The sequence below is a fragment of the Vicia villosa genome, linkage group LG5, assembly GCF_029867415.1.
Source record: "Vicia villosa cultivar HV-30 ecotype Madison, WI linkage group LG5, Vvil1.0, whole genome shotgun sequence".
Taxonomy (NCBI): domain Eukaryota; kingdom Viridiplantae; phylum Streptophyta; class Magnoliopsida; order Fabales; family Fabaceae; genus Vicia; species Vicia villosa.
The window spans coordinates 168,653,300-168,678,432 of NC_081184.1; the positions used below are offsets into that span (position 1 = coordinate 168,653,300).

The window sequence follows — 25,133 nt, forward strand, 5'->3', positions numbered from 1 at the left end:
TGAGGGATATAAGATTTAAACCTCCTGCAGCAACTAGATCACAAACATGTTCCCATGCAATGGGAGCTTTTCTGATGTAGCTGTCTTTTCCAGTCCATAAAAAGTTCCTGCATAGCCCTTCACTGTGTGCAATCACCTTTTTTGGTAGTGGAAATATATGCATCCAATAGTTAGAAATAAAAAAAAAAGGCACTTTTCAATAATTGTTGTCTCCCTCCATATGGTAAAAGTCTCGTGCTCCAATGGTTCAGTTTTCTCATCATCTTCTCTATTAGAGGTTGGTAATTGGATATAGATAGTTTCCCGTTGTTTAAAGGGACCCCCAAATATTTGAAAAAGCATATTACCTATATCAAAGTCAGTTGCCTGTTGTATAAGTCTTGTTGTTTCTACATCCAACCCTCCAAGATACAGCTTGCTCTTTGGAATACTTTTCTGTAATCCAGTTGTAGCAGAAAAATATTTCATTTTCTTCATGACCAATTTGATAGATTTTGTACGACCTCTTGCAAATAAGAGGATGTCATATGCAAAACACACATTAATGATCTTCAATTTCTCACATTTAGGGTGAAAATTAAAGTTGAGATTATTATTCAGCCCCTGCAGCACCATTTGTAGATATTCCATAATGATCACAAACAAGAGGGGGATATGTGGTCTCCCTGTCTCAACCCTCTTTTTGCTTTGAGCATTACAGATGGTACACCATTTATAGCAAACCTCTATGAAACAGTGGTCACACAGGGGAGTATCCAATTAGTGAAAATGTTTGGGAATCTCATCTCAGTCATAATTTGAGCCAGAGCATACCATTCCACTGTGTCATAGGCTTTTTGTATGTCCATTTGGACCATACACCTTGGAGATATACTTTTCTTGACATATCCTCTAACAAGTTCTTGAGCAAGCATGATATTTGTCATGGATCATTCTACCTGGAACAAAAGCAGATTGGTTATCAATAACTATATAGCTAATCACTTAACCTAATCTTGAAGTGAGGGTTTTTTTATATAATCTTGTAAATAGTATTGCAGCAAGCAATAGGTCTCAAGTCTTTGATTGTTGCTGCCTCTTGAGACCTGTGGATCAGGGTGACTAAGGACCACTTGATGGCTTTGTACAATTTAGAGGTGGAGAAGAATTCCATCCATGTCTGCTGCATTGACATCAGATTATAATATTTGCCAAGTATTCTTAAAGAAGGCATTGAAGCCATCAACACCAAGGGCTTTAGTGTTACCAATATTGCGCAAGGCATCCCAAATTTCTTTTTTTATTATAGGGATAATCAACTGCATGGATTGATCTCTAGACAGGGTCTTTACATGCCTCATAGTAGGCACATCGACTCCTTCTAGATTATTAGCAGTTGTCCCTACCAATGCAGTATAGAACTCCAAGATTTCCTTCTCAATATTTTCATGGTCCCTACTCCCTACCAATGCAGTATAGAACTCCAAGATTTCCTTCTCAATATTTTCATAGTTACTTAAATAGAACCGTATGAAATTTTACTCTCATCAGTGATATGAAATTTTTGTACATATTTCAATTATTAAAATTTTATTAAATTATGTCACTAGATAAAACAAAATATGTTATTATAGTCCAATACATTTTTACATTGAGATCGAGAGGAACTTAACCAGAGGTAGTAATAAATTTTGCAAGAATAGAAAGGAACCGAATGAAATTATTATTGATTTAAATGTTTCATTTTGTAGCTCTGGCTAATTGTGTCATTATGAAAGCAACATATACACTATTTTTAAGCAGATTTCTAAATTTGAGATAAAACAATCATTTTACTTCCATCAGGAATATGAAACATGAGAAAAAGTGTGATGATTCATCTAGTTGGAGATAAGTTACTATAAGGTATGTTGTTGCAATGAAAATTTTAGATTTACATATATAAATTTTTCTCTTAATTTTTTTTTCTTTGTTATGAGTTGGGTAGAAACACTCCGGAAGAAGCGGCGGATAACTTTAAAAAATTCAAGATCACAAAAAATAATTTATTTGAAAAAGTTGAGATGATTAGACTATTGATCTACTATTTGATCCTAAAAATACATTGCTTAGAAAAGTATGATTAAAAGTTTTAAGATGAGATGTTTATTAACGTAGGAATGTAGTATTATAAAAATTAAAAATATAATAATTGGAAAAATTATTTTACCATTTTATATAAAAAAAAAATTTAACCATACAACCAATCAAAATCTTTATATTTACCATGTCATATTAGTTTTTTAAATTATAATTGTGTTTTAATTAGATACATGGTTGTGATTGAGTATTTTACACTGTCAGTGCATATCCTTTTTCATCTCAATTATTATTATGAGAAAAAAATGATATACACTGATAGTAATATGAAGTCATACTAATCACGGTCATGTTAAGTGTAATTCATATTGTTATATTTTACACTGTCAGTGCACTGGCTTTAACATTTGTTGTTATTATTATTATTGATGTGTATTAATTAATTATTTATGATTATTTAATTACCAATTGATTAATAAAGAGATTTGACAAATTATTTAATTATTAATTGATTAATTAAAAGATTATAATTATTATGAAACTGATTAAAATAATAGAAGAGAGAAGGAGAAGAAGAGAGTGTATGACACTACTAGAAAATTCGCTTTTAGTGACCGATTTAGTGACCAAAAAATTTATTTCAGTCACTGTAGTGACCGAATTAGCCATCAAAATTTAATATTCATGAACAAATTTTAAGAGGTCACTAAATCGGTCACAAAAAATATTTTTTATGCAATGTAATTTATATATATAAATTAGAGACCGAAATTTCGGTCACTAATATTTTTTGTTTTAATTTTTTATTTTTAATCTTCTTTATTATATTATTATTTCCTTTCCATTTTTTTAAAGATATTAATTCTCTTTCAATTTTTTAATTTTTAATAAAATTTTCATATTTTTTATTGTTTTAACATATAATATATTTGTAAAAAAACTATATATATATATATATATATATATATATATATATATATATATATATATATATATATATATATATATATATATATATATATATATATATATATATATATATATAAATATAAAATATAACAATAGATGTAAAGTGGTGTAGTGGTAAGTTCTTCTTAATATATGCGGAGGTCACAACCTAGATTCCTAGGTATCACAACTCCGAAAAATAATGGTCACTAAATCGGTCGCTAAATGTTTTAGTGATCGATTTTTAAGCATTTTCGGTCTCTAATTCGGTCACTAAAAGCGAATTTTTTAGTAGTGTGATATTATTTATATTTTAAGAGGAAGAGATTCTAATATATATAATATGAGTCCTATTTATAAAACATATATAATAAATGAAAAATCAACCTGAAATTGAAATATCTTAATTGATGATATTCATAATCATATCATTTATAACAATAATTATTTAATTATTATTATTAAGGTGTATTACATGAGCCTTAATTTATTATTATTATTATTTAAGTATTAATTGATTAATAAAAATATTTAACAAGTTGTTTAATTATTATTTGATTAATAAAAAAAGTTTAATGGAGATGCACTACTTAGTAAAATACATGTTTGTAATTGATTGTGTAAAACTATGCATATCCTTTTTTTCCATAAATAAATTTGGCAAGTTAGTGATTTCTTTTTGAAATTCTATAACCGTTTTCTTAATTAATTTGTCAAATGAAGAGGTGTACGTGTACATATTTAATTAATTGGACAGGTGTAGGAAAATGGACGTGATCCAATTAATTATAATTGAGGTGTATTACATTGATATAAAATAATTATTAATTATTATTTTTATTAATTAGTGGAAAATTGGGTGAAAGTTTTGGAGGAAAATTATAGACAAAATACTTAAATTAACTATATTTTGGGATTAATGTTTTTTCTGTCTCTTGATCTTTTAACTTTTAAAATATTTTATTTTAATATTTTTATTTAATTAGTGGCATTTTTTTTAATTAGTGACGGAAAGAATTTCATGTGATTTAGTATTTTAAATAAATGCAAGACTTTATATTTAATTAATTTAACAATTAATATATATGCTGGTTTAAATTTTTATATTCTAAAAATATTTTACATTTTATTATTTTATCTTAATTAGGTTATTTTTTCAATGTAATTTTCAATAAATTATTCAAAGTTTGCATGATGCTTATTTTCTTAAAAATATTTTTCTTGAAATAAAATCAACCATTTGTGTTTTTGTTTTAAAAAAGCAATGTTTTCAAATGTAAGAGCGAGAAAACTAAACAAAAAAAATTAATAGCGTAAAGATTTTGATTAATTAAAATATCTATGAAAATAATATATCAACTTTATTACGTGGATTCACTGAATATGTAAATGTGAAAAAAAGATAGAAAATTTAATGAAAAGAGGGTGAGATATTCTCAAATAATAATAATAACAGATATGTTGTGCATAAGATCCAAACCCACTAACGGTCTTGTTTTGAAAAGGTCATATTTTCATCTATATAACTATCGTCAAATTGAATAATAATAATACTTAAGAATTCACTAATATAGATGGCACGTTCAAACCAAATAACCCCCAAACCCACGGGCAAATCTCACAGAAAGCAACAACAACAACAAATCGCACCAGCCAAGAAGATCAAGAAATCCACAAAGGGCAGAAAGCAACAACAACAACAAATCGCACCAGCCAAGAATGTGAAGGCTCGCAGAAATCAACGGCATCTCGCATCAGCCAAGAAGGCAAAGGCTCCCATCGACCAACCAGGTTCCTCGTTTCTTCTATTTAATATAAAAATTATTGTCTACAACCACCAAGAATTAGGGTTTTATAAAAGGGTCTACAACCACCAAAAAATCGACAGATGCCTACTCTTTTCAACGCTTTTATATTAAAATACAAATTATTGTCGATGGCCACAATCATATTGGTACCGACTAAAACGACTGCATCTCTTTTTGAAAACTATAATAAAAACTCATGATGTTTGGATTTTTTATGGATTAAAATTTATCTACTGTATTTGTATTATTTATTTGTGTTACTAGAATCATATTGATTTGTATTATTTTTTATTTTGTAGATATAATCTCTGATTTGTCGGATTGTATTCTGATTCACATAATGTCTTTTTTATTTTGTAGATATGATTTCTGATTTGTCGGATTGTATTCTGATTCACATAATGTCTTTTTTGCATGCAAAAGAGGCTGTTCAAACTTGTATTTTGTCTAAAAGATGGATCAATGTTTGGAAGAAACTCCCCACTCTCGTATTCTATTATCCATCAGAGATGGATGGATTTTATAAACAATTTGTACCCAAGCTTTTGTCTCTTCGGGATGATCGGACCGATATTCATTCTCTCCAACTTTATCCTCTTTTTACCAAAAAGAGAAGCAACATATTAGTGTCCCAGATTGTAAAATATGTTTTTTCACACAATGTCCAACACTTATTATTGAAGATCACTTATTTTAAACCTAATTGTATTTCCTTTTCATGTCCTACATTAAAGTCACTTGAACTTACTAGTGCCCATTGTGATTCGGGTGTGGATAGTGTATTTCCAAATTCCCTTCATTTTCCAGCATTAGCCACCCTCTCTCTAACCCATTTTACTTTTGCTCCCAATGAAGATGGTTGTGCTAAGCCATTTTCCACATTTAACATGTTGAATACTTTGATCATTCATCAATGTAAGGTCTTGCATCAACGAAACCTATGCATCTCAAATATCAAACTTGAAAATTTAACCATAGCTATGTATGACAATATTTTTGATGGATTCCATTTCGATATAGAGTTATATGCTCCAAATCTTAGTACCTTTTCTTTTAAAGGTACTCACATTTCAAAAGTTTTTGGCACCAAGAGCTTTTTCCCTTCTATAAAACAGTTAAAAATTAATATTATGAAAAACTATTCAACCCTACTCAAATGGCTGGATACGTTTAGTATTATTGAATCATTGACGGTTGATACAGATACTCTTCAGGTATTTTGTAATATTTTAATTTACTTTTTATATTCTATTTATCAAAAATAGAATTACAACTAACCCTAACTTGTTATTTGTTAGGTTCTTTTCAATTTTCCTGATTTATTCAAGGATAAGTCGCCTTCCCTAAGTAATTTAAAGTCACTCAAAATAGAAACATATCAGCTTTATGGCGTATCCAAATTTGATAGAGTGGTGAATTTCTTGCTTCAAAACTCACATTCAGCAAATGTTGAGTACATCATTGTAGGTACGTTTTATTTTTATATTGATTCTAGAGTAATTATTTAAGTGGATAAAATATATTTTTTTAGATAGTATATCAAATAATGGCTTTTAAAAATATTGTATGTATTAATTATCAATAATTATTTTTGTGTGTTTATTTAATTTCCATAATATTGCTAAATATTTTATGATCATTTCATCAGTTATTAAAATACTAACAAAGTTATACGAGAGTTGAATTTGGTGGAAACATTGAATTGTATAAAATATTTGAAAATATAATGTTTTTTTAAATATTATATATTTTAAAATAATTTAATTTTTACTTAAATAAGCCATTTTTTTTGAAATAGTTTGTTTGTTTAATGGTGATTGGCCTAAGATATGCTAGGGAGAATCACGGTTCGATCCTCGCGAGGGAGAGGGCTATAACCACTTGATGCCATAACTGACTCACGAACCGAACAAAACCGGTGGTAAAAAACAAAAACAAAAAAACAAAAATTTATTTCAAAAACCAAAAACGATACAAGTAAGGCGATCAAATGATCCGGCCAGCACAATAACACTAAGGCAACATAAGCCTAGCTATAAATGGTCTCAACTGCTTTTTCAATCAACATCTAAAAATCACATAATCCATTTTTATTAGTATATCAATATATATCAAATGTTGCTGATTTCATTTTTATTTATTGCTATAACATTTTATTAAATTTTTGGTTAAATATTTTAGTAATATACGTTTTGTTAAATGTTATAATATTTTTATTGTATTTGAAAGAAATATAAAATTTATTTGTCTAATCAGTTTTATTTGTATTTTCATGTAGAAATATGGAGCAAAATGTAGAGATGGTCCTTTGCTGAATTTATTTTAATACAAAATGAGATGTTCAAACTTTTTTTTCTCAATGATGTTTGTTTTTCTTTCAACAAGTATAAGTTTCTGGAACACTTCATTTGGATTCTCTCCAATTATATATATATATATATATATATATATATATATATATATATATATATATATATATATATATATATATATATATATATATATATATATATATATATAAAAGTGTTTAAATAACTTTAAATAAAGTGTTAGCCTTCATAATCTCGTATTCAAATAATTATTTAAGATATGATCACTTTAATTGAGTAAGAAATCGAAAGTAATAAATATAGTTGAGAAAGAAAGTTTATTAATGAGAATCGCATCACATGATCAAAACTCTCCGAATTTGAGCTAAATTTATAACCAAGCATAATATTCATATAATTGAAAACACTAGAGTAAAAAATCATAATATTTATAACATATGTCTTAAAATAGCGATAAACAATAGACACAAGTTTATAATAAATGCTTTGACCGAATTTCTCTCCTTCGATATTAGGGTGCACTTCTGAGATTTAGTTGTTCAAGCAAACTTTGTATCTTCAATAGGTTTGTATATTATTGAAAAATATTAAATATTTATATTTGTTGATCAGCTAGAACATAAAGTCTCTCTAATCGATTAGGCATTGAACAAATATTTTCTAATGCTTTCTAAGTAATTAGGAACATTTTTGGCCAATTCTAACGTGCACCTTGATGGTTCCTTTATGGGTTTTAAGATGTTGGCTTAATTACAATTATGTCATTTTTTTTAGTTTTGGCCCCCCTATCTTGAAATCTGTAAAGTTCTTATATTTAAGATTTATGTTGAACATGTCATCAATGTGAGTTCCATTTCATTAAAAATTGTCTTCGGATTTGCAAGGGGTCAAAATCCTCAAAAAATTAAAATAAAGGGACTAAATTTTAGGATTTTAAAATAGGGGATCAAAACTAAAAATAAATAAATAATAAGGGACCAAAATTGCAATTAAGCCTAAGATGTTTTAACAAAATAAAGAGGATTTAAGTTGTTCTCAAACAATTTGAGCTGAAAGAATGCAATGGTTGTAGTGAGAAAAAAATCCAAAATGAGTGTTCCACTGACATGCTCATATTCTCTACAAGAAAACACACAATTAGCATTAAGGATGCCCCTATCAATTACATCTTCAGCATCATAAATAGAAACTACCGTGAGAAAACATCATCATCATAAACCATGGAAATAATTGTATCTTTATCATGAAATTGCTTCAACTCCTGATTTTCTATCCGCATAGGTGATGTCTCCATATTCACGTTATCCCTCACCTGCACATCATTTAATTGGACTACATGGGAAGGATACGCAATGTACCTTCTCAACTAAGACACATGAAACACATCATACAGATTAGCAAGCGATGGTGGCAAAGCAATTTGATAAGCCACTTCACCCACTCTTTTCAAAATCTAATAAGGACCAACAAAACGCGGTGTCAACTTATACGACTTCAACGCTCGACCATACCTAAACATAAATAATATTTGTAAACGGGAAAAAAAACTATTATTAATCTGATATTTTATATACGAAAAATGATATTTATGATTAAAAAATTATTCAAAATGGAATACGAGGGAAAAAAACTATTATTGATCTAAATATTTTTATAGACGAAAATTTAATATTGATCCAGATATTTTTGTAATCTATACTAAACAAAAGTAATATTTGTATGCGGAAAAAAAATATTATTGATCTAAATATTTTTATATATGAAAAATGATATTTATAATCCAAAAATAGTATACGGAAAAAATCTATTATTGATCAAAATATTTTTATATATGAAAAAATTATATTATTGATCTAAATATATTTTTTACCCTTCTATTTAAAGTAAATATTGAATTTGGTGGAAACATTGAATTGTATAAAATATTTGAAAATATAATGTTTTTTTAAATATTATATATTTTAAAATAATTTAATTTTTACTTTTATAAGTTTTTTTTTTTTGAAATAGTTAGTTGGTTTAGTGGTGAGTGGCCTAAGATATGGTAGGGAGAATCACGGTTCGATCTCCGCAACTGTGATCGGGAGAGGGTTAAAACCACTTCATGCCATAACTGACTCACGAACCGAACTAAACGGGTGGTAAAAAACAAAAACAAAAAACATTCATTGCTGTTTTTTCAGGACAACATTCATTGTTGTACCTTTGTTTCTTACTGTTTGCAGCCCTTGATTGTTTGGTTGTCATCTTTGTTGGTGTTTCTCCTTGGCAGCCCTTCAATCCTCTTCTAATAGTAAATCTCGAGACGGTTTTCTTCTCTTTATGGACTCCTTAAGTAAGTTCTCTAATACTAGTTCTCTGACCATGACTGGTAAGAACTCTAGTCTCTTAGCTTTAAATGCCTCTTGTTCTAAAGATATCTGGATTATTGACTCTGGTGCAACTGATCACATGACTCCATATATGTCATATCTCTCTTCTTATTCACCTTTACCTAATAAACACCATATTACAGTTGCAAATGGGTCACAAAACCCGATTGTCGGTTCTGGTAACATCAGCATAAGCCCATCTCTCCACCTAAATCATGTGCTTCATGTCCCTAAGCTTTCTAACAATCTTTGTCCATCCATAAACTCAATAAGGACTTGAACTGTGTTGTAACCCTTTTTCATTCTCATTGTGTTTTTTAGGACCTCACCAGAAGAAAGATGATTGGAATTGCTGAGGAACAGAACGGTTTATATTGTCTGCCTCATAAGGAAAGCAAGTGCCATCAAGCTGGTTCAGAGTCATAGGCAAATACTCAAATATGACTCCAACACATGCGTTTTGGACATCCTCCTTTCCGCATGCTCAGGTATCTATTCCCTCACTTATTTACCAAAATGACTGTTGATTCCTTTCATTGTGATGTGTGCCAGTTTGCCAAATCCCATCGAGCAACCTATTCCCCTAGTGATACTAGGAGTGTCGAACCCTTTGATCTTGTTCATTCTGATGTATGGGGGCCTTAATCCATTTCCAATATTTCTGGTGCAAATTGGTATGTTACTTTTATTGATGACTGTACTCGGGTTACATGGGTTTTTCTTATGAAAGATAAGTCTGAAGTGTATCAATTATTTGTTAACTTTTTTCAAATGGTTAAAACACAGTTTGGGAACCTATTAAAAGGTTACGGCCGACAATGGTAAGGAGTATGTAAACCAAAATTTTCATAATTTTCTCAAGACTAATGGTGTTGTTCATGAGTTGACTTGTGTTGATACTCCACAACAAAATGGGGTTGCTGAAAGGAAAAATCGTCATCTTCTTGAAATCACCCGAGCATTACGCTTTCAAATGACTGTTCCTAAATTTTATTGGGGGGGAGCTGTCTTGACCTCTGCTTATTTAATCAATATGTTACCTTTTAGGGTGTTGTCTGGTGTTATTCCTGTGCAGGTCCTGACTCGATTCTTTTCGTCCGTGCCCATTATGTCAAGTCTTCAGAATCGTGTCTTTGGTTGTTCTTCCTTTGTCCATGTTCATGGTTCTCATCGGGGTAAGTTAGATCCTCGGGCTATTTAATGTATCTTCATAGGATATGCTTCAGATAAGAAGGGGTGCAAGTGTTATCATCCTCCGAGTCGTCGTGTCTATATATCCATGGATGTTACTTTTCAGGAACCTGAGTTTTTATCTCAGTCCTCAGCTTTAGAGGGGAATAATCAAGAAGCCGAGTCTTCAGAGTTGTCTGTCCTTCCTATTATTCCTCTAATACAGGACCCAAAGTCGTTTCTTGAGTTTTCTGCTCTTTCTGTTATTCCTGTAATACATGAACCCTTGATGCCTAATGAGGATGGTGGTGATGTACCAATAGCAGTGCATAATAATGTTGACAGATACAAGTTACAATTCCAGCGAAAAAGGTGGAAAGGTAAACTCGTTCTGCCCCCAATAAGTCCAATCGTCTGAACCTGAGGTAATGTTCCTAACGCTGAGCCTAGTAATTCTTGTGAGCCAACCCTTGATGACCTACCTATTTCTTTGAGAAAATAAAAGAGGCCTTGTACCAAATACTCTATATCCCAGTTTGTGTATACTGAAAAGCTTTATGTGCAGCATCAAAGTTTTATTTTAGCTATTGACTCTATTAGAGTCCCTGCATCAGTACAAGAAACATTAAAGGATAAGAACTTGATTCAGGCCATGAATGAAGAGATGCATGCACTAGAGAAAAATGAGACTTGGGAGATTGTTGAGAAGCCAAATGATAAGAGGTCAATATGCTGCACATGGATAAATACAATAAAATACCGATCCGAAGACACGCTCGAGAGATATAAGGTGAGACTAGTTGCAATGGGATACACCCAGACCTATGGAATTGATTATGAAGAGACATTTGCTCCAGTAGCAAAAATGAACACTGTAAGAATCATTTTTTCCTTGACATCTCAATTTGATTGGAAGTTGCAACGATTTGATGTGAAAAATGCTTTTTTGCATGGAGATTTGGAGGAAGAGGTGTATATGGAGATCCCAACGGATATGACCCTACTTCAAGAAGTAATAAGGTTTGCAGGTTAAATAAGGCTATATATGGGCTCAAGCAATCACCCCGAGCTTGGTTTGGGAGGCTCACTCATGTTATGGTATCCTTGGGTTATAAACAAAGCCAAGGTGATCATACTCTCTTTATAAAGCATGCTAAAAATGGTAAACCCACTCTTTTGTTAGTCTACATAGATGTTATGATCATAGTAGGTAATGATGAATTTGAGAAGAAGAACTTAAGGAGGGAGTTGGCAGCTCAGTTTGAAATGAAGGACCTTGGAAAGTTGAAATATTTCCTAGGTATAGAGGTAGAATACTCAAAACAAGGAATTTTCATTTCTCAAAGAAAATATGTCCTTAACCTTCTCAAAGAGACTGGCAAGTTGGGTTGTAAATCCACCAGAGTGCCTATAGAGCAAAACCCCGGGATTGGGAGTGATGAGGAAAGCCCCAATGGTTGATAAAGCTTAATACCAAAGACTTGTGGGAAAGCTCATTTATCTATCTCACACCAGGCCTGACATAGCTTATCCGGTTAGTGTTGTCAGTCAATTCATGCATGACCCTCAAGAGAGGCACTTACAGGCAGTGGATAGAATCTTGCAGTATCTAAAGATGAGCCTAGGAAGAGGACTACTTTTCAAGAAAAGTGAGCAGTTATCTATGGAGGTTTATACTGATGCCGACTATGCAGGGTCTATTATTGACAGGAGATCCACCACTGGATATTGGATGTTCCTAGGTGGAAATTTAGTGACATCGAGGATCAAGAAACAAAATGTAGTTTCCAGATCAAGTGTACAGGAAGAGTTTACAGCCATAGCTCAAGGAGTTTGTGAACTGTTGTGGATGAAGATCATTCTAGATGACTTGAAAATAAAGTATGAAGCTCCTATGAGACTTTTCTGCGATAATAAGTCTGCCATTAGTATTGCTCAAAATCCGGTCCAACACGACAGAACAAAGCATATAGAGGTAGACTGACACTTCATCAAAGATAAATTGGATAGTGGTCTTATTTCTACACAGTATGTCCCATCAGGACTTCAGTTAGCTGATGTGCTCACCAAAGGACTTCCCTTTGAGATCTTACTTGAAAGCTAGGGATGATAGAAATCCATTCCCCAACTTGAGAGAGAGTGTTGTAATATTAGTAATATTATTATTAGAATATTTTGAATATCATACAGCTCTTTATGAGTTGATGTCCTGTATAGCTCATTATGACTAGATTAGCACTTATAGGGAGAGTAATTACCCTTCCCTTATTTAGATAGATTTATAGTCTATAAATATCTCTTATGTATTCTTTACAATATATATAAAACTTTCCATATTTCTACGGTGTCAAAATATAGTAAATGAACAATGGAATTAGGCCACTTATCGACTTGTTTCGCAAATTTCGAATATTAAAACCCCAATCAAAATGCAAATATTGGATATCAATCATTTCAGAATTACATAACTGGTTCTAACCATTTTTATAGGTAATATCACTCACCCAACGAGCATCAAGCGAGCTCCGAGCGAGAGAAAACAGAATGTCGGAAAGTATGAAAAATCACCATCCTCGCTTAGCGAGAGTCCAAACGAGCACTCACCCAGTGAGCCTACAGCGAGCTCCAGGAGAGAGGAAACAAAAGTTTATCAGAGTGAAAAATTAGCATTTTTTCCTAGCGAGGACAAAGCAAGAAATCTCTCTAGGTGAGACAAGGAGGATTCACCAAAAGCGGTTCATAAATCTTTTTGATGAAGAAAATTCATCTCGCTGGGCGAGATTAGAAATTCATGACAAATATAAATAGTATTCAAATACAACCAAAAAGAAGATTTCACTTTTCCAGAAACAGTAAACAGAGCAAGAAATATGGGATAATTATAACACACACAGAAACAAAGGTGGATGTGAAACAATTTTCGAGAAGTTAACGTTGATGTTGGTCCATATTTATTCTTCTCACGTGTATCAAGTTACCACGACAATGAGTATCTAAACCTCTCTCTTGTTGTTATTAGTTATAAATAATCTTACTTTCATGTATCTCTTTTGATCAATGTTATATATTTACTCTTTACTTATAAATCTTGATGTTATATTAGGTTTCCATGTTAACATTTTGGATTTAAACTAATATTGAGAAATATTGTTTGAATCTCGATTTAGGATAATCATATGTTAGAAACTAAACTCTAGAGATAGATTTGGATATAACATTCATTACAAGTATCAATTCTTAATATAGTTGAACTCTCAATATTATTTAGACAAAAACAATGTCAGTGAGCGATACGTGATAAGATTGAATATTAATTAGGATTTATATAACCGATTAGGAGGATACATTCAAAGTAGGTTAATGAAATTCAATTCTAACAAGTTCATATCTATATTATTTCACATATCACTTATTAGTTTTTACATTCCTTTACTTTTTTGCAATCGAACATCTTATGATCCTTACTTAGAAACATATTAATTGTTGAACAGAGGTAATATCACACTAGTCCCAATGGGTACGATAATAAAATACTTGCTTTTGATTCTACACATCATTCTACCATCGGTGGTTGGTAGTTAAAGGATCCTTTATGTTATGGGCCAACCATATCTCTTATGATTCAACCATATCTCCACTTATCAGGCTTCCTTATGTGTTTGTGGCAGAGTTGTAGGAGTGTATGAAGAATTGTTACTTTCTAGAAGGATTGATGTGTGAGCTATAAAGATCAATGTGGACTCGATGGAAGTTATAAAGAATATTTAAGACAATAAACTTGGAAACCCTAATAAAAGAGTGTCAATTAACAAGATTAAAACCTTGATGGAGTTGGAGTGGGAGGCTAAGATTCACCGTATTGATAGAAAAGAGAATCAGTGTGTAGATATGATTTTGAAAAATGGGATAGAGCTTATGAAAGGTTATTGTTCCTTTGAGGATTTCCCTCTTTGATGGAAATATCTTCTTGAGGATGATATGTTGGGAATTTTGATTCTCCATTTAGTTGCGTTGTAGTTTCTTATTTGGGCTTAGGCCCTCCCTTTTACTAATTTTTTTATAAACATCTATGAAAAAACAAGAATAGAAACTGAGATAAACTTGTGACATGGAGGAGATTTTTATTAAGACTTTAGACAAAAGGTATACTAGCAAATTAGAGATACAAAACAATACTACTACTAATATGATCAAAAATAATTTTTTTGAAGAGCTGACTCTAGTAAATCAACAAGAATATTTGATTTTTTTATAATGAATACCAACCTCTAAGTTTTATATAAAAACTTATGATTCAAAATTTGCTAGAACAAAAAAATCTCAAGAGTGCACCCTGATATTGAAGGAGGGAGATTCTGCCAAATCATTCATCGTAAGTTTGCATCTATTGTTTGTCACTATTTCAATATATTAAAAATATTTTTCGTTTTACTCTAGTTTTTTTTTATTGTATGTAAATGAGTGGATTGTCTACATCAATGAAGAGTAAAGACATGTATGACATATTTCCACTAAAAAGGAAAGATTTCAAACGGTCTGGTCTAAACCACTTAATAAATAATGAAGAAATTCAATGTTTGATTATCATTTTAGGACTTAGAAAACAATTAAAATATTTATAAATTTGGCTCAAATTCTTTGAGATACTGTTATTATCGTCATATAATAAGTGATCCGTTAACATGGTAATAGTCTTTCTTTCGCAACTGTATTTGTTACTTTCGCTTTCCTACTCCATTAAAGTATTCACATCTTTAATAATTATTTGTGTACATGATTATGATGACTTACACTTTAAAGGACTAATTATAAGTTTGATATATAGTTATGGCATTGCCTACCGAAATGTCCTACTTTTTTGTCTCATTTTCTCACACCAATATTCAAGGTTAGGGTTAATTTTATATTAAACTGTCTAATAAATTATCTTATTATTGTTATTTTAACTTTTGAATTAAATTCTCGTGTTTTTATTTTGTAAATTTAATCATATTATTATATAATTTTTAATTTTACATTAAACTATCTAATAAAACCTCTTGTTATTATTGTTATTTTAATTTATAAATTGTATTCTCATGTTTTTTTTAGAATAATATAATGATTATATTCCAAAAAATAGTTGGGTTACAAGGCCAATCCTTGGATCCAGGCCATCCAGATACATTAACCAAACAAACAAACAAGAAGAGACTAGGAAATTACATTCGATGAAAATACTTAGCTAATTTCCTATCTTTGTCCACCCGCCATAGAATAACTTCAATGATCTCTTGACTCTGCAACAAATCCTTTGTTCTATTCTGAAAAGGATTTTATTACGAGTGCACCATATAGTATAGATTGTCTCTGTCAGGGTCATCTTCAAAAGTTTACTCTTGCACCCTTTACCTTTAGTCATCTTGCAGATCCAATCCATTTTTGCAGGCCATTCACTAGGTCGATGATCAATATTCATCTGAGCCAAGATTTGGATCCAAATCTGCTTGGTCACATCACAACCGACGAAAAGGCGGTTGTAGCATAATTAATCAGTTAAAGTTCCAAATCTTGCCAATCTATCTTTTGTTTGGATTCTCCCCTGACAAGTTAGCCACAACAGGAAAGTATCTCTTGATCGACCAAGGTTTTTCATCATCATTTTTCTCCACACAACTCTCAGCTTAGGGCCTCGAAGCATCTTATATACGAGCTTTGTGACATAGGTACCTGTGGGCTTAAAAGAGTCCCACATTTCAAATGCCATCAGAATGTACCTGTGCTTGAAGATTGCCTTTATAATGCAAGAACAATTGATATATAGCCTATAATTTCTACTGTCGTATCTTTGTAATATTCATGTATCCAATGAATCCATAGTCTATCCTTTATTTTAGTTATATTCCATAACATTTTCCCTATGGTGGCTTTGTTCCATGCAGTGAGGGATATAAAATTCAAACCTCCTGCAGCAACTAGATCACAAACATGTTCCCACGCAATGGAAGCTTTTCTGTTGTAGCTGTCTTTTCCAGCGTATAAAAAGTTCCTGCATAGCCCTTCACTGTGTGCAATCACCTTTTTTGGTAGTGGAAATATCTGCATCTAATAGTTAGCAATAAACAAAATAACACTTTTCAACAATTGTTGTCTCCCTCCATATCATAAAAGTCTTGTGCTCCAATAGTTCAGTATTCTCATCATCTTCTCTATTAGAGGTTGGCAATTGGATATAGATAGTTTCATGCTGTTTAAAGGGACCCCAAAATATTTGAAAAAGCATATTACCTATATCAAACTCAGTTGCCTGTTGTATAAGTCTTGTTGTTTCTACATCCTACCCTCCAAGATACAACTTGCTCTTTGGAATATTTTTCTGTAATCCAGTTGTGGCAGAAAAATATTTCATTTTCTTCATGATCAATTTGATAGATTTTGTATCACCTCTTACAAATAAGAGGATGTCATATGCAAAACACACATTAATGATCTTCAATTTCTCATATTTAGGGTGGAAATTAAAGATGAGATTATTATTTAGCCCCTGAAGCACCATGTGTAGGTATTCCATAATGATCACAAACAAGAGGGGGATATGTGGTCTCCCTGTCTTAACCCTCTTTTTGCTTTGAGCATTCTAGATGGTACACCATTTATAGCAAACCTCTATGAAACAGTGGTCACACAGGCGAGTATCCAATTAGTGAATATGTTTGGGAATCTCATCTCAGTCATAATTTGAGCCAGAGTTTACCATTCCACTGTGTCATAGGCTTTTTGTATGTCCATTTGGACCATACACCTTGGAGATATACTTTTCTTGACATATCCTCTAACAAGTTCTTGAGCAAGCATGATATTTGTCATGGATCATTCTACCTGAAACAAAAGCAGATTGGTTATCAATAACTATATAGCTAATCACTTTACCTTATCTTAAAGTAAGGATTTTTTATATAATCTTGTAAATAGTACTGCAGCAAGCAATAGGTCTCAAGCATGGTTTTAAATTGCAGATCGCATCACCTGATGCGGCCGCAATATTGCGGATGCGGTAGTGTCCGCATCCGCATCAGACCGCAATTGCGGCGTGATTGCAAATCACAATAAAAGCCGCATCATAACACCGCATCAGCCGCATCATAACACCGCATCGGCCGCATTAGACCGCATCAGGCCGCAAGAGATTATGCAATGCTCGCAACAATTATTTGGTCTACCTTCTTTTTTAATTATATTATAGATTTAAGATATATTTTAAAAGGATTAGTGATATTTAAAAGGGTGACGAATTATTAATGAGATATAGATGAAAATTTAGAGAGAAAATGGAAAATATGTGATATCGAAAGTAAATAATAAAATATAATATTTTATGTTCATAAATATGAATTCACGCCGCAACGACCGCATTCCACATCGCAACAACCGCAATAGCCGCAACCGCATCCGCAGCCGCAATTTAAAACCCTCAAGTTTTTTATTGTTGCTGCCTCTTGAGACTTGTGGATCAGGGTGACTAAGGAACAGTTGATGGCTTTGTACAGTTGGAGATGGAGAAGAATTCCATGTCTGCTGCATTGACATCCGAAATTTCTTTTTCTATAATAGGGATAATCAACTGCATGGCTTGATCTCTAGACAGGGTCTTTCCCTGCCTCACAGTAGGCACATCGACTCCTTCTAGATTATTAGCAGTTGTCCTTAAGAACTCCAAGATTTCCTTCTCAATATCTTCATGTTACTTAAATACACTTAAATAGAACCGTATGAAATTTTACTCTCATCAGTGATATGAAATTTTTGTACATATTTCAATTATTAAAATTTTATTAAATTATGTCACTAGATAAAACAAAATATGTTATTATAGTCCAATACATTTTTACATTAAGATCTAGAGGAACTTAACCAGAGGTAGTAATAAAATTTGCAAGAATAGAAAGGAACCGAATGAAATTATTATTGATTTAAATGTTTCATTTTGTAGCTCTGGCTAATTGTGTCATTATGAAAGCAACATATACACTATTTTTAAGCAGATTTCTAAACTTGAGATAAAACAATCATTTTACTTCCATCAGCAATGTGAAACATGAGAAAAGTGTGATGATTCATCTAGTTGGAGATAAGTTACTATAAAGTTGCTGCAATGAAAATTTTAGATTTACATATATAATTTTTTTTAATGTTTTTTTTTTCTTTTTTATGAGTTGGGTAGAAACACTCCAGAAGAAGCCGCGGATAATTTTAATTTTTTAAAGATCATAAAAAATAATTTATTTGAAAAAGTTGAGATGATTAGACTATTGATCTACTATTTGATCCTAAAAATACATTGCTTAGAAAAGTATGATTAAAAGTTTTAAGGTGAGATGTTTATTAACGTAGGACATGTATTATTATAAAAATTAAAAATATAATAATAGTAAAAATTGTTTTACCATTTTATATAAAAAAAAAAAAAATTAACCATACAACCAATCCAAATCTTTACATTTACCATATCATATTAGTTTTTTAAAATTAAAATTATGTTTTAATTAGATACATGGTTGTGATTGGGTATTTTACACTGTCAGTGCATATCCTTTTTCATCTCAATTATTATTATGAGAAAAAAAAGGATATACACTGATAGTAATATGAAGTCATACTAATCACAGTCATCATATTGTTATATTTTACATTGTCATTGTCAGTGCAGTAGTTTTAACATTTGTTATTATTATTATTATTATTATTATTATTATTATTATTATTATTAATATTATTATTATTATTATTGATGTGTATTAATTAATTATTTATGATTATTTAATTACCAATTGATTAATAAAGAGATTTGACAAATTATTTAATTATTAATTGATTAATTAAAATATTATAATTATTATGAAACTGATTAAAATAATAGAAGAGAGAAGGAGAAGAAGAGAGTATATGATATTATTTATATTTTGAGAGGTAGAGATTCTAATATAATAGGAGTCCTATTTATAAAACATATGTAATAAATGGAAAATCAACCTGAAATATCTTAATTGATGACATTCATAATCATATCATTTATAACAATAATTATTTAATTATTATTATTAAGGTGTATTACATGAGCCTTAATTAATTATTATTATTTAATTATTAATTGATTAATAAAAAGATTTAACAGTTATTTAATTATTATTTGATTAATAAAAAAAGTTTAATGGAGATGCACTACTTAGTAAAATACATGTTTGTAATTGATTGTGTAAAACTATGCATATCCTTTTTTCCATAAATAAATTTGGCAAGTTAGTGATTTCTTTTTGAAATTCTATAACCGTTTTCTTAATTAATTTATCAAATGAAGAGGTGTACGTGTACATATTTAATTGGGGACAACTTCTCTACCCATCACAAAAAGTTGGGTAGTGTACCTCCAACCAATCACATGATTCTATCTCATTAAACACATTTAATTATTTATTAAAATGCTATAAATATTTATTGTTTTCAAAGCATTTTACAAAGGAGGTAACCTTACCCAACTTTTTGAGTTGGGTAGATAAGAATTCACCTATTTAATTAATTGGAGAGGTGTAGGAAAATGGACGTGGTCCAATTAATTATAATTGAGGTGTATTACATTGATATAAAATTATTATTAATTATTATTTTTATTAATTAGTGGAAATTTGGGTGAAAGTTTTGGAGGAAAATTATAGACAAAATACTTAAATTAACTATATTTTGGGATTAATGTTTTTTCTGATCTTTTAACTTTTAAAATATTTTATTTTAATATTTTTATTTAATTCATGGCATTTTTTAAAATCTGTCGCTAATTAGTGACGGAAAGAATTTAGTGTGATTTAGTATTTTAAATAAAAGTTAACTATACAACCAATCAAAATCTTTATATTTACTATGTCATATTAGTTTTTTTAAATTAAAATTGTGTTTTAATTAGATACATGGTTGTGATTAGGTATTTTACACTGTCAGTGCATATCCTTTTTTATCTCAATTATTATTATGAGAAAAAAAAAGGATATACACGGATAGTAATATGAAGTCATACTAATCACCGTCATGTTAAGTGTAATTCATATTGTTATATTTTACACTGTTAGTGCACCAACTTTAACATTTGTTGTTATTATTATTATTATTATTATTATTATTATTATTATTATTATTGATGTGTATTAATTAATTATTTATGATTATTTAATTACCAATTGATTAATGAAGAGATTTGACAAATTATTTAATTATTAATTGATTAATTAAAAGATTATAATTATTATGAAACTGATTAAAATAATAGGAGAGAAGGAGAAGAAGAGAGTGTATGATATTATTTATATTTTGAGAGGAAGAGATTCTAATATAATATGAGTCCTATTTATAAAACATATATAATAAATGGAAAATCAACTTGAAATTGAAATATCTTAATCGATGATATTCATAATCATATCATTTATAACAATAATTATTTAATTATTATTATTAAGGTGTATTACATGAGCCTTAATTTATTATTATTATTATTTAATTATTAATTGATTAATACAAATATTTAACAAGTTATTTAATTATTATTTGATTAATAAAAAAAGTTTAATGGAGATGCACTACTTAGTAAAATACATGTTTGTAGTAAAATACATTTGTAATTGATTATATCCTTTTTTTTCCATAAATAAATTTGGCAAGTTATTGATTTCTTTTTGAAATTCTATAACCGTTTTCTTAATTAATTTATCAAATGAAGAGGTGTACGTGTACATATTTAATTAATTGGAGAGGTGTAGGAAAATGGACGTGGTCCAATTAATTATAATTGAGGTGTATTACATTGATATAAAATTATTATTAATTATTATTTTTATTAATTAGTGGAAATTTGGGTGAAAGTTTTGGAGGAAAATTATAGACAAAATACTTAAATTAACTATATTTTGGGATTAATGTTTTTTCTGATCTTTTAACTTTTAAAATATTTTATTTTAATATTTTTATTTAATTCATGGCATTTTTTAAAATCTGTCGCTAATTAGTGACGGAAAGAATTTCATGTGATTTAGTATTTTAAATAAATGCAAGACTTTATATTTAATTAATTTAACAATTAATATATATGCTGGTTTAAATTTTTATATTCTAAAAATATTTTACATTTTATTATTTTATCTTAATTAGGTTATTTTTTCAATGTAATTTTCAATAAATTATTCAAAGTGTGCATGATGCTTATTTTCTTAAAAATATTTTTCTTGAAATAAAATCAAGCATTTGTGTTTTTGTTTTAAAAAAGCAATGTTTTCAAATGTAAGAGAGAGAAAACTAAACAAAAAAAATTAATGGCGTAAAGATTTTGATTAATTAAAATATCTATGAAAATAATATATCAATTTTATTACGTGGATTCATTGAATATATAAATGTAAAAAAAAGATAGAAAATTTAATGAAAAGAGGAAGAGATACTCTCAAATAATAATAATAACAATAACGGATACATGTGCATAAGATCTAAACCCACTAACAGTCTTGTTTTGAAAAGGTCATATTTTCATCTATATAAGTATCGCCAAATTGAATGATAATACTTTAAGAATCCACTAATATAGATGGCACGTTCAAAGCAAATAACCCCCAAACCCAGAAAGGGCAAATCTCGCAGAAAGCAGCAACAGCAAATCGCACCAGCCAAGAAGATCAAGAAATCCACAAAGGGCAGAAAGCAACAACAACAAATCGCACCAGCCAAGAAGGTCAAGGCTCTCGCATCAGCCAAGAAGGCAAAGGCTACCATCAACCAACAGCAACTCCCACCAGGTTCCTCGTTTCTTCTCTTTAATATAAAATTTAGGGTTTTTAGAAAAGGGTATACAACCACCAAACTACAGTGACAATTCGACGTTTTTATTTGTGTTACTCGAATCATATTGATTTGTATTATTTTTTATTTTGTAGATATGATCAGTGATTTGCCCGATTGTATTCTGATTCATATAATGTCTTTTTTGCATGCAAAAGAGGCTGTTCAAACGTGTATTTTGTCTAAAAGATGGATCAATGTTTGGAAGAAACTCCCCACTCTCGTATTCTATTATCCATCAGAGATGGATGGATTTTATAAACAATTTGTACCCAAGCTTTTGTCTCTTCGGGATGATCGGACCGATATTCATTCTCTCCAACTTTATCCTCTTTTTACCAAAAAGAGAAGCAACATATTAGTGTCCCAGATTGTAAAATATGTTTTTTCACACAATGTCCAACACTTATTATTGAAGATCACTTATTTTAAACCTAATTGTATTTCCTTTTCATGTCCTACATTAAAGTCACTTGAACTTACTAGTGCCCATTGTGATTCGGGTGTGGATAGTGTATTTCCAAATTCCCTTCATTTTCCAGCATTAGCCACCCTCTCTCTAACCCATTTTACTTTTGCTCCCAATGAAGATGGTTGTGCTAAGCCATTTTCCACATTTAACATGTTGAATACTTTGATCATTCATCAATGTAAGGTCTTGCATCAACGAAACCTATGCATCTCAAATATCAAACTTGAAAATTTAACCATAGCTATGTATGACAATATTTTTGATGGATTCCATTTCGATATAGAGTTATATGCTCCAAATCTTAGTACCTTTTCTTTTAAAGGTACTCACATTTCAAAAGTTTTTGGCACCAAGAGCTTTTTCCCTTCTATAAAACAGTTAAAAATTAATATTATGAAAAACTATTCAACCCTACTCAAATGGCTGGATACTTTTAGTATTATTGAATCATTGACGGTGGATACAGATACTCTTGAGGTACTTTGTAATATTTTAATTTACTTTTTATATTCTATTTATCAAAAATAGAATTACAACTAACCCTAATTTGTTATCTATTATTAGGTTCTTTTCAATTATCCTGATTTATTTAAGGATAAGTCGCCTTCCCTAAGTAATTTGAAGTCACTCAAAATAGAAACATACCAACTTTATGGCATATCTATATTTAATAGAGTGGTGAATTTCTTGCTTCAAAACTCACATTCAGCAAATGTAGAGTACATTATTGTAGGTACGTCTTATTTTTATATTGATTCTAGAGTAATTATTTAAATGGATAAATTATATATTTTTTTAAGATACTGTATCAAATAATGAATTTTAAAAACATTGTATGTATTAATATCAATAATTATTTTTGTGTGTTTATTTCCATAATATTGCTAAATATTTTATGATCATGATTCAATCCCCCGCAATTCGGGAAGAGATTGGAACGCACTTGATATTATAACTGACCCACGAACCAGATTAAAAAAATATTTTATGTCAAAAACCAAAAACAATACAAATAAGACGATCAAATGATCCACCACCATAATAACACTAAGAAGGGAACATAGCCTAGCTATAAATGGTCTCAATTGGTTTTTCAACCAACACCTAAAAATCACATATTCCATTTGTTGTTGATTCCATTTTTATTAACGTTATAACATTTTATTAAATTTTTGGTTAAATATTTTAGTAATATACGTTTTATTAAATGTTATAATATTTTTATTGTATTTGAAAGAAGTATAAAGTTTATTTGTCTAACCAGTTTTGTTTGTCTTATTTTCTTGTAGAAATATGGAGCAAAATGTAGAGATGGTCCTTTGCTGAATTTATTTTAATACAGAATGAGATGTTCAAACTTTTTTTTCTCAATGATGTATAAGTTTATGGAACACTTCATTTGGATTCTCTCCAATTATATATATATATATATATATATATATATATATATATATATATATATATATATATATATATATATATATATATATATAAATAAAAGTTTAAATAAAGTGTGAGCCTTCTTATAATTCCGAATTCAAATAATTATTTAAGACATGATCACTTTAATTGAGTAAGAAATCGAAAGTAATAAATATAGTTGAGAAAGAAAGATTATTATTGAATTGCTCATTAACATCACATGACCGAAACTCTAAGAATTTGAGCTAAATTTATAACCAAGCATAATATTCATATTATTGAAAACATTAGAGTAAAATATCATAATATTCATAACATATTTCTTGAAATAGCAATAAACAATAGACACAAACTTATAACAAATACTTTGACCGAATTTCCCTCCTTCAATATTAGGGTGCACTTCTGAGATTTATTTGTTCAAGCAAACTTTGCATCTTCGAGATGTTTGTATTAATTATTGAAAAATATCAAATATTTTTGTTGACTAGCTAGAACATAAAGTCTCTCTAATCGATTAGGCAATCGATTAGACAATGAACAAATGCTTTCTAAGTGATTAAGAACATTCTTGGGCAATTCCCACCGCACCTTAATGCCTTTATGGGTTTTAAGATGTTTTAGCAAAATAGAGAGGAGTTAAGCTGTTCTCAAACAATTTGAGCTGAAAGAGAATGCAATGGTTATAGAGAGAAAAAAA

The 25,133-nt window shown here is 29.8% G+C and overlaps 1 long non-coding RNA gene across 1 annotated transcript; it reads left to right on the forward strand.

Moving 5' to 3' along the window:
- Positions 1-4,637: 4,637 nt before the first annotated feature.
- Positions 4,638-22,743, forward strand: LOC131608167 (uncharacterized). The gene is made up of 3 exons (XR_009285518.1): positions 4,638-4,727; positions 22,376-22,496; positions 22,635-22,743. It is a non-coding gene; the product is annotated as an uncharacterized LOC131608167 (long non-coding RNA).
- The last annotated feature ends 2,390 nt before the right edge of the window (positions 22,744-25,133 follow it).